Source organism: Capsicum annuum, chromosome 5 (genome assembly GCF_002878395.1).
Source record: "Capsicum annuum cultivar UCD-10X-F1 chromosome 5, UCD10Xv1.1, whole genome shotgun sequence".
Lineage (NCBI taxonomy): Eukaryota > Viridiplantae > Streptophyta > Magnoliopsida > Solanales > Solanaceae > Capsicum > Capsicum annuum.
Genome location: NC_061115.1, coordinates 68,942,909 through 68,955,337, shown reverse-complemented (window position 1 = coordinate 68,955,337; position 12,429 = coordinate 68,942,909). Strand labels below are relative to the sequence as shown.

At 33.8% G+C, this 12,429-nt stretch overlaps 1 long non-coding RNA gene across 1 annotated transcript; it reads right to left on the bottom strand.

Moving 5' to 3' along the window:
* Nucleotides 1-6,790: 6,790 nt before the first annotated feature.
* LOC107853547 lies at nucleotides 6,791-9,401 on the bottom strand. Its single transcript, XR_001669809.2, has 3 exons — nucleotides 8,200-9,401; nucleotides 7,092-7,469; nucleotides 6,791-6,972 (listed from the first exon to the last, which is right to left on the bottom strand). It is a non-coding gene; the product is annotated as an uncharacterized LOC107853547 (long non-coding RNA).
* Nucleotides 9,402-12,429: the final 3,028 nt, after the last annotated feature.

Here is a 12,429-nt window from a genome sequence, read left to right as displayed (position 1 = left end):
ACACACATACTTGCATGACACCTAATTATTTCTGTTTTTACCATAAACAAATGATGAGTGGAGAATTTACCACTCATTGATACCCAAATTCTTGCACATTACTATGATTTAATTGTATAAATGAGGATAATTCTCCATTGAAATGCATTAATTTTATGTTTTTGTGGTCTTGCAGGTCCTATGATGAAAATGAGTTGAATAAACCAGAAAGAAAAGAAAAATGGATAAAAGGAGCAAGAATTAGAGATCGGGCAGATCAGGCAGCCTTCAGTGACCACGATCGCTTCGTCAACCAAGGTCAGTAATGGAGATCGCGACCAGAGTCACGTGATCGCGATCCAAAATAGTGCGATCGCGATTGGGCGAAACAAGTCCAAGTTTAAGAATATAATTTCACAAAGCTGAGTCCCAAACCTTAAGGGGTTAAAACCCTTTCACAAGATGAGATTTTTCATCTTATCTTTACATCTTTTATCTTTAATTTTTATCTTATTACTTGGATCTTAGGTGCAAAATTTGTACTAATATTGAGCTAAAAAGATATTAGAGTAACCCTAAGTGAAGAATTGGCGAATTCCATTGAAGATTTATTGAAATAAAGTGTGGTTTGACATTCTCTTTATCTTTCATGAATCAATTTGATGGATATTTTGATATATGTTTGCTTACTATCTTTATGAGTAGTTAGTTCTTCCTCTTGGTGTTATGCTTGAATAGTGTGTGATTCATGTATGGATGTTGTTGATTTATCCTCCTAATAAGTTATTTGCTATAAGTTTTGCTTATACTCAATATTTGAATTAGAAATTATTGATGAAAATTCCAATTGTTTGGGATCCCAAACTATCCTTGAAAGAGGGGTATTAGGTGAGTGGTATTTGCAAACAATAACTGGAGTTGGCTTGTGGAATAAAATCATCTTAGAAATAAGGGTGTTTTTTGAGTTAACTCATTTAATAGTACCTTCTTAGAAATAAGGGTATTAATAGAGGTTGTGGATTGGTTGTTTGGCCACATTCATGAATCATTCGAAAGAACCCACGAATGAACTTTAGTATTCTATTGAAAGATTGACATTAATACATCTAAATCTAGCCTACCCATGACTATAGCTAAATTTAGATAAATTCTCAATTACTCATGCATAAATTCACGCCTAGAACGGCATAACCCCAAGATTTTCTCCTAACAGATTGTACTCTAATTATTCTTAGCCTCGAGTTAGTTTTCTATAAGCCCAAAAATTATTATATCTTTGAAAATGTTCAAAATACCCCAATTACTTGTATCCTAGGTTTTAATTTAGCAAGTAACTTTCATCTCAAACTTACTTGATCACCTTTCATATTGTTCCTCGTGGATTTGACCCTGACTCAAAGCTGGGTATTATATTGACAACGATCGCCCTGCACTTAAATTGACATGTGAGTTGAGCGTTATAAAAAATGACATCGTTGTCAGGGAATAATTTGACGTATTGAGTTAGTTGGGAATTTTAGCTTACTTGTTTTGATTCATACTTATGAATATTTGTTATTGATTTTGTTTTGTTTCTTGTGTTAGGTAGATTTTAATTTTTGTTTATTTGTCACTATGGCATCTTGAAGAATTTTTTCACAAATGAAAAGTCAAGAGGAGCGATCAATAACAACAAGAAAAAGATATTGATGGAAAGAGATAAGTATTGAAAATAAAAGGAGAGAGAGGGTGTCCTGGTTTTTATAAATTAAAAAAAATATCAGTTAACTTTTTTGAGGTTTTTATTTTTTTTTAAAATGAATGAATATGAGTTTGGTGGTTGCAAATCTTATTTTGATGATCCATGTCCATATTGTAATGGACCCCATTTTTGGCAAAACTGTAAATATGCTCTCCGAAAAGAGGTCTGTGCACCATTTCAATCCTATTGGGTGTATGATTATTCTTTATGTGGTGATTGAGATGGACATTGGAGAGATTGTCCAAATGCCCCCTCCCCTAGTTATTCTAACAAAAGTGATAGTTCTTCTTATGAGTTTGATAGGTCTCATGATGTGATAAAGGAAGAACAACGTGTCAAATTCAATGTTGCTAAAGCAATGTTTCTAGCTCTCTTGGATCAAAAGACTACAGTGGAGGAGGACGTACATCTCTTGCATCAATCCACGGCGGCATTTGGAAAGAAAAGTAAAAAAAAAAAGTGGGCGAGGAGGCTGATCTTTCAAGTACCATGGATATGTCCAAACTTTAAAATGAGGTTGATAAAGAAAATATATCAATCCATGTGGTTGAGGGTGAGCTTAATATTGAAGAATCCTTGGTGATTCGCCAACAAACTGAACCAAAAATAATGAAGGATGCCAACATTGAGGAAATGGGACTAGAGTTGAGAGAGAAAGCCAAGCAAATCCCTCGTGAAGACTCTAGTTAATTTTGTGGTGAAAATTTTAAGAAGAATACAACGTCGAAATTGGGAGGACGACCTCATTCCAATTATTTTTTGACATTGTGTTTGGTGGATGTGATGAAAGTCGAACCACCCTAGCAAATAATAAACCTTGGAGATGAGGAGAAAAATCCTTACATTTTGGAGTTTGTCATTCCAAAAAGGTGAAATAAAGTCCCTCACTTGAAGGCCAAATAAGTGCAAAATCTAATGTTTGACAGGTGGTTCTTTGATGTTCTCACCGATACCCAATGAGCCTATTCAAAAATTTGATGTGAAGTTAGGTAAGAGGTTCAAGTCATCAAAGTGACAAGATAAAAGCAATATCGTTGTGCCTTCATTTTTACCACAAGTGCCTCAAAGATATATTGATCAAAAGCTGGACCAAAGCTTCAAATCTTCTAAGTGGGGGCATAAATGATGGTTAAAATATATCATGCCACAAATATAACTAAGGCGCTTGATAGGAGGCAACCCATCGGTTACATGATTCTTACATTTATATTTAACAAATTCACTTAGTTTTGATGATTTACAAGTGTTGGACAGATTGGAAATCTAAAAGGCAAGGGAAAAATCGAGTTGGGAAGTTGGCAGCCATGCAGTAAAATGGGGAAAAATAAGGGACATCAGCCTTAGGTACTGCGATTACGGTCTATAAATCGCGATAGCAGGAACGTGCTCGTGACTCAGCCTATCGCTATGGCAGTTATGCAATAAAATTCAACCCATGTTGCAGCTTAAGGGAGCCCTTTTTACCCTTTTTATGCTTTTATGATATGTAGTGAGGGAATCACAAGCTTTTAAGTTGGGCTATGTGTGCCCGTGTTTTCATAATTCACACTTGGTTAGTAAAATGCAAATCTAGTTCACACCAAATATAGAAACTTTGTGAATTGATTGTTCTATTTTTAACTTTTTATTTTTCTTAATCCCTCTTTTAACAATGATGTTGGATGAGCCTTTCCTTATGATAGATTAGGTGACAACATTCTTAAGAAAAAATCATTGTGATTGGGTTTTGATCTATGGGTGCAGGGAAAGTCCTAGTACCCATAGCATCGGAGCTATAAACGTAAGGAAAATCTAAGTACCTATGGCATTTTGGATTTGGGATCTCCCTTATACCTATGGTGAATCTAAGTAGTCATATGGTTTTCCCTCAAGAAAGTCCAAATGTGAGATGGTGACTTGGTTTGGTTCCATCAATAACAAATTTTGCGTGGTGTAAATGCAAAGCAGACAACCCCTTCATTCAAAAAGTTTTGAAAACCAAGGGCATAGACGTGAACAATTTTGTAACAATACTTTACCTCTTTTTGTGACTCTGAAGTCTATAGCTTGTAGAAATTGGTAAATACTCCCTTATGTCTCTAGTAGGAAGTGCAATTAAACCTCCTTGAAAAATTTGCATGCCATGTGTGGCGAGCGTAATTGTCTAACTCTCATGCATACTTGTACCATCTAGAACTAACACCATTAGTCTATCAAGGCTAATTGTTATTATATTTGGTTGGTGAAATGATCTTAGGCCTTCTTTGTAAACATGGAAACCCACTTTAGCCTAAAAAGCCTACCCATACATAAAATGGTATCCCTAGAGACCTATTTTGAGCCTTTAACCTTTCTTTGGAAACCGCATTACAAGATTTGAGTCATTTGAATTCTACGCCTCATTTGAACCCTACCCTCCTTGAACATGAAAAAATGCAATTTGAGGTCAAATGCCTAAGTTAGGGGTGGTAAATCTTAGAAGAGGTGACCTTGGGCCATGGTATTGTAAGAGGATGCCTAAAAGCTAAGAAAGTGCAAAAGTGAAAAAGAAAGGAATCATAAAAAAAAAAAAAGCATAGATTGCACAAAAGAAATAACTGAGAAGAAAATGCTTTCAAAGAGATGGGTGAATCAACGTAGTGAAAGTCGGCATGTGTGGAGTTGGAAACAAAAGAAGTGGCCCATAGTCCAAAGTTTGATTGAATAGTATGATGTACTTGTTCAAGGAGGGCGTAGTCACTTTATTCCCAACTAATAACATACCCTTTTCCCGAGCCTATATTACTAGCTTAAAAGAGTCCTTCAAGATCTCCAATTAAGTATATTCATAGTAGTGGTGATTGAAAATAACGGCAAGCATATGGTATGATACTTGTTCGCATAGAGATATTCTTTGTAAGAATGGGTGTTTATACTTAAATTCCTTGTTGCATGATAGATAATTTGATGTGTGGGATTTCCTTTCACGGGGAGGCATATAGACTAATTGAGGTAGGTGAAAATGTCATCTTTCAAAAATTAGGCAAAAAAGTATAGTTGAGCCGCTATCGATGGAGAGTCACTTCTAGAGAGATAGTGGTTGTTGCTTGGTTATTCTTGTAAAGTCTTTTGCATCCTTGAAAGTGTGTTTGAATTTTGAGGGGATTAGTGAGGATGGTTTTTCCCATGCTTGAGGCCTAGTTGGTGATGCTAATTGAGTATGGAATCATTGTGATCATTTGGCCAAATGAATGGGCTTATAAGTCAGTAGTCTCATTGAAAGAGAAGTAGTATTACTTGAGGACAAGCAAAGATTTAAATTGGGGGTGTTGATGAGTGACAAATTTACCACTCATTGATACCCAAATTCTTGCACATTACTATGATTTAATTGTATAAATGGGGCTAATTCCCCATTGAAATACATCAAATTTTAGTTTTTGTGGTCTTGCAAGTCCTATGATAAAAATGAGTTGAAATCAAGCTGAAAGGAAAGGAAATGGACAAAAATTAGCAAAATCTGGAGATTAAGCAGCCCTCAGTTCCTTCAATCACGGTTGGTCAATCAAGGTCAGCAATGACAATCTGACCAGAGTCATGCGATCGCGATACAAAATAGCGCGATCGCGATAGGGCAGAAAAAGTTCAGGAGCAAGAATGTAATTTCACAGAGCTGAGTGTTTTGGCCTTTTTTCAATTTTGAAGGGTTGGAAAATATTATTTTTGACTTTTTAAACTATTTCAAAGCTTTAAAGAACTTTTGAAATAATTTAATAAATTACAGAGTTGTCACTTTACTTTTGAGAGAAATATCAAGAAAAACTAAAAATATTACTTAAAAGATTCAAAACAGAAAAAAATCTTTTAAGTTTAGAAATTCCGAGTAAGTGGTTCTTATTAATATTTTTGTAAGGTTGTTAAGGCACCAAGAATATCCGCTAACTTGCGGTTATTCGGACTATTTGAAACAACTTAACTTTAAAAGGAAAAGTTGATTTTTGAAAAGAAATCGATTAAGAAAAAATTTGTTTTCAAGATTTGTGCAAAACACGTTTGACGACTTAGCGGAAATTTTAACTAAGTCTAAAAAAACTAAAAAGAAAAACAATTAACATGTAAAGGGGAAAGGAGGAGACTAAAAGACTTAGGCCATTAGGCCCAATTCCACAAATTCTGTCCTAAGCTAATTGGGCTTTTTGGCCTATCTTCACCCGTCTTAATCTAAATACTTGGGCTTTTGGCCCATAACCTGTCCTAAGCTATCTGTTTGAACCTTTGGAACCCAAAATCTGCTTCACCTGTATTAGATTACAACTTTGGCTTCAAGGCCCCAAATGATGAATAACTAGATGAATAAATAAATAACTAAATGAATAAATAAAGAATAAGACAATAATAACAATCGAGACTTTTCAAGTCTCTTAGCGATCTCATCAATGGTTTTAGACCCATTTCCCTTCTTCTTTCATTTTCTTGCACTCACACACCATATAATCGACTATGGGTTTAAACTTCGAACTTGATGCGGAGAGGTGGACCTCATTGGCCCATTATGAAATGCAAGAGGAAAGGAGTCCATTTGGACTCCAAAACAGATTCATGCAAAGAAACAAAATTAATATATGTTCGAAAATTCTACACTTAATAGATAAATGATGAGATGAAAAAGATAACATTCTCAAGTATAAAGACTCCAAAACAGATTCATGCAAATAAACAGAATTAACATTCTCGACGGTTTTCAAAACCCCCGCAATTATAGGCGTTGTAATCACTTTACGGCGGTTTTAGATTTACCGCCGCAATTTGTTAGCGGTGGTTAACTAGCAGCGGTTAAAACCCCCCGCAATATGTAAACTAAACCCAACTGCCAAAACTTTTGTTCTATATAAATTGCAGGGGTCAATACCCCCACAATTCACTTTGGTATTTTTTAAAAAGAATAATTATAGCCTCCAAAATCAATATTTAAAATTGGATATTATTTAATAATTTTCATATATATATATATATATATATATATATATCATTCATTGAACTTGGATAAAACAAAAATGCATCTTAATAACAATGAAAATCAAAATATATTAGATCATAAAAACGTACCACAAAGTGTTGTAATTAGTCTTAAAGACTAATTTAATTTAAACACGAAATATTACTCCAACAATTCGATAACATTATCATAATTACTAATACGATTACAAAAAACTTCAAAGATTATCGCTAGAATAACTATCATCAAATGATCTTCCATTCACATCCGAAAGAGGTCCACTAGATGCATCACTTGGCTGCAAAAGTATAAATACAAATAGTAATTATATAAGGTCTTTGAATGCTAATTATTTTATAATAATATATCAACTTAATTTTTTTCAAATGAAAAAGGTAATTCAAGAAAATTATTTACCGTAAAAGAAGTGAAAAATCCTGCAAACTATTCAAGTATCGTGCCTTCTTTCATTATCATATATGCCTTGAAAGTGTTCATCATTAGATTGTGAGAATTCACCATTTCTTTGTAGTTCTCTTGGCTTTGCTTATGAGCATTTAACATTTGAGTGTAGTTTTCTTGACAATTAGATGGACATGAACTGTTACTACTTGAAGAACACATACCACCAAAATGAGGACGTACTTTCTTAAAGGATCTGCTAAGAACAGCTCCTAATCCCAAGCATATTACCCTTCCAGAATGCTCTTTTCCTAGTACCTTACCAACAACATCATTGGGAGAAACTTCAGACTCGTCCACGGTGCTTTGACTTACTGCGAGTTTAATTTTTTCCTAAATACAGTACAACACAAAAACCATATTATAACTTCAATTAGTAATGGACAATTAAATAAGAAAGGAAAAAATAAGCAAGAGATTAAAAGTCTGCCTAAATCATGACAGCCAGCAAAGCATCCAGATAAGATAAGATCAAGGAAGGTTGGGGTTGGGGGGACAGTCCAAGCAAATATGTGTATGAACCAAAAACGATGCTTATTAGGCACTAGTGGGGTCCGATAGACCCCCGAGTCAGGAACTACTACTAGAGTTTCTAGAGAAACTGGTTTTTCATTCAAAATGGAGTGAACCTTAGAACTTCCTTCAAATTCATTAGAACTTCCAATTCCTTATCAATATCATTTATTTCAATGGTATCCTTTGACAATCAAAAAGTAGAACTATATGTTCAGGAGATTAATTCAAATATATGGTTTGGAGAGATTGGGTTGACATTAGTTATTTTTCCTTTTAAAAGCAAATATCATCACAGCTGAGTACTTATATTTATGTCTGGAGAAGCTCTCCAGTTTTCATGAGTTGCATCTGTGTTTTCAGGTCCCTTCCATGTGGGACAAATTAGTAAAGCTGACTTCTGGTATATGTTGGAAGCTTACAGCACAGAAAGTTCAGACAACTATATGGGTTATGCAAGAAAATAATTCATGTCTTCAGCATAATGCTCAGGAGAAACTTGTAAACTAATGTGATTCAGAGGATGATTTGAAGCCATCAGGGAAAATACCTCTGAGGAACTGTGTTACTCTTACTGACACTTCTTCTTCTTTGAAGAAACTACCTCCTTGACCACAATGTCTTTCAGAGTATTCACAATAGGTTTGTCAATTCTCTTCCTTGGTATAGTTGTATCTAATGAATTTTCATCCCTTATCTGTAAAATCAATTGTAGTGAATATATCCCTCATGCCCATACACACGGTAAGAAAATTAGATCACCTACAGTGTTGTGAGCTTGTTTCTTCAAGAAAATCCTTTTAGATTGTCTAAGATAAGGTGAAAAAAATCTCTATATGGTGTATATGGTGCAACTAATCTAGTTTTCCAACTATGCTTCTTCATGATCATGTATCTCAGTTAGTGGAAGTATTAACTGAACTTAGATGTAGTTAGCAAAAGAAGTAGCACTAGTATTGACTATTAACAAGGTATGAGAACCTCTTATGAATCTATCCTATCTCATGTATTATGTATATTTCAATGCAATTTTCAACTTCAAAGCCTTTTTTCAACATCTCTACACCTCTACCTCATACACATGGTTAGCTAGGATTATCGTTTAGTGAAGATAGGATTCCATCTAGTCTTGGCTTACTGCACATTACACGGAAAATACTCAGTTAGGTGTTCTCATACATAAAAGTCCAGCTTTTCAAAAGGTATTCAGCTCTTATTCCAATTAACTATCTTTCACTTTAGAAGTAACCTAAATGTCCTCAATCCTAACGTCAGAGATATGAAAATATTTCAGCTTGTTGCTTCGACGTGAATGCTGCTCATTTAGCAACGGGACAATCTGAAGGCGGGTCTGCAAGAACTGGAAAGTTGGTGTTCTAAAGCAACAGAGCAAGTAACAAAAGTTGTTCATAGCAATAATCTTACATTCAAATAAAGAGAACGTTTTAATTCGAATGACCTCTGCCCAGTAATTAAGTTCTGTGAAAAGAAAAAATCAAAGTCCCCACAACTCTCTCCCTAAAATTAAAGTACCCACAACCTCCTCCCTAAAATCAAAGTCCCCACTACCGGGTAATGGGGTTTCTGCTCTAGAAAACAGAGAAATACATAATTATTTTAAGATTGAAACTTATACATGGTAAATAAGTTCCAGCATCAGTATGAGTCTGGTTTCACTAAATCAAGCTTTTAGTGAAGAGCATTTCGTACCAAAATAAATAAACACTCACAATACATAATACTACAATTGTAGTTTCAAAATGACTATTGAAAGTAGATAGCAGTGACTTAACTTTGAACAAGGTACAGAAAACCAACACCAGCACCCAACTAGGAGGTAAGGAAAAACAACACCAGTGCCAAACTATAAGTTCTCAAACTGCTGGCAGACCTAGCATATCAAAGTTCAAACTAATTATGGAATTTAATCAATGAAGCAAGCAACACATACCACCTTCTTATAGGTTATTGACTCAAAAGAGAAGAAAACAAACATGTCGACCACAATACCTTTTTTGAACATGTTGAACTAAAAATTCTTTTGTCACACAAATCATTTCGACTAAACAGACCCTAAACTTCGATGTGAAAATTATCAACAGACAAGACTAATTTCACATGCACGATCAATACTACGAATTGTTAATGATGCTCAACAGAGGTACTTACACAAATAATTTTTGCTTCCTCATTAACATATGTTCCATCTTCTTTCGAGCCTTTACATGATCTTTTGATTTTTCTATTTCATTTAGCATTGAGTACAAAATATTATTAAACACATTCTTTTCAATGTGCATAAGATCTAAATTATTGGGCAATGGGTTGAATTCCCATTATGGAAGCTGGAAGAATATGCTTTTCTTTTTCCATTGTTGAGTCAAACTTTCCCAACGACTCCTCTCTATTTCTTTTTCTTCTATCATTCAATTCCGCTGGTTTTCCAAAGGTAACATCAATATCTTTCACTTGTTGTAAAATAACTGACCCGGATAACTTTTTTGGTGGCTTCCTCTCCTCCACATCTCCAAAAAAATATTACCTTATCAATCTAAATCTATGATTTCTTGTCAAAAATCGACGATGGCCAATAAAACACCATTTTCTACTATGACGAAGTCAAAAAGCTTCGGCATCAAAATTATGAGGACATGCTAAACCAATATGCGTGTTCCAACCAGATAAAATATCAAGTCTAGGAAAGTCGCTAACTGTCCACATAAGAACTACCCTCACTTTAAACATTTCATTCTTTGAGGAATCAAATATTTACACACCTTCATACCATAATTTATTCAACTCCTTGATAAGGGGTTGTAGATATACATCTATATTATTACCAACTGTACGCGGACCTAGAATGATCATTGAGAGGATGAAACTTAGCTGCTTCATACACAACCAAGGAGAGAGGTTATATGGAATCAAAATAACTGGCCAAATGCTATAAGAGTACTCATTGTCCCAAATGGATTGAAACCATCACTAGCTAGGCCTAATCAAACATTTTGATAATCAGAAGCAAATTCACGAAAAAATATATTAAATCTTTTCCATGCCTTACCATCTCTAGGATGCCTCGAAATCCCATCATTTTTAATATCCTCGCCATGCCATCTCATATGCTCAACAGTCTTGGATCACATGAACAATCTTTGCAGCCTTGGTTTTAATGGAAAATTTTTGCAGATTTCTTGAGTTAAGAAGACATTAGAGTAACTCCTAAGTGAAGAATTAGCAAATTCCATTGATGATTTATTGAAATTTAAAATTTGACATTCTCTTTATCTTTCACGAATCAATTTGATGAAGATTTTGGTATAAGTTTGCTCACCATCTTTATGAGTATCTTGTTCTTCCTCTAGGGGTTATACTTGAATAGTGTGTGATTGGTGTATGGATGTTACTAATTTATCCTCCTAATTAGTTATTTACTGTGAGTTTTGTTTATACTCAGTGTTTGAATTAGAAATTGTGGGTGAAAACCCCAATTATTTAGGATCCCATACCATCCTTGAAAGAGGGGTATTAGGTGAGTGATATTTGCAAACAATAACTTGGGTTAGCTTATAGGATAACATCATCTTAGAAATAAGGGGTTGTTTGAGTTAACTCATTTAATAGTATCTTCTTAGAAATAAAGGTATTAATGAAGGCAGTGGATTGGTCGTTTGGCCACATTCGTGAGGTATTCGAAAGAACCCACGAATGAACTTTAGTGTTCTATTAAAAGATTGACACTAATACCTCTAAATCTAGCCTACTCATGACTATAGCTAGATTTTGATAAATTCTTAATTACTCATGCATGAATTCACACCTAGAACGGTACAACCCCAAGATTTATTCCTAATTGATTATACTCTAAGTATTCTTAGCCTCGAGTTAGTTTTTTAGAAGCCCAAAAATTGTTATATCTTTGAAAACGTTCAAAATCCCCTAAATACTTGTATCCTAGATTTGAATTTAGCAAGTAACTTTCATCTCAAACTTACTCGATCACCTTTTATATTGTTCCTCGTGGATTCAGTCCCGACTCAAAGTTGGGTATGTATTGACAACGATCGCCTTGCATTTAAATTAACGTGTGAGTTGAGCGTTATCAACAACCCCAATATATTTATTTTATATGTAATAAGGGAGAATCCTCCCTTTTGAATGTCCTCACAGATAATTTAATAATATTAAATTTCTGCTTCAGGCTCTACACATGGAAATACTCTTAGTTTTTTTTTCTTAAGTTCAATCTTAAGTGGGCCAATAACTTTCTGTGAATGTTTACTTTTTTCTTTCTTCCCCCTTTTCATGAAACTATTCATATTATATGACATTTTAGGTTTCATCAGTAACTTATTGTGAATGTTACTTTCTTGCCCCTATTCATATTATAATATGGTATATTGAATTTCATATTTAATTAAAAATAATTTTTTTTACATAATCAAAAATACATTAATAAAAAAACTCAAATTAATATTATATAAATAAATAAAACTTTACATAATCAAGAAATAATATTAAATTGATACTACTTAAATAAGAATAATTTAACAAAGATAATTTTTACTTTATAAGGGTAATTGATTTTGCAAAAACTATATCCAAGCTAAAAACATCATATAATATGAATCAAAAGAAGTATTAAATTACTTTTACATATTTGTCATTATGCATTTTGGTAAAATTTAGCCAATTTTAAAGCTATGCGTTACATTTTCAACTGAAGCATTATCAGAACTTACTTATTATTCTTCTTTATTTCAATTTATGTGATACTTTT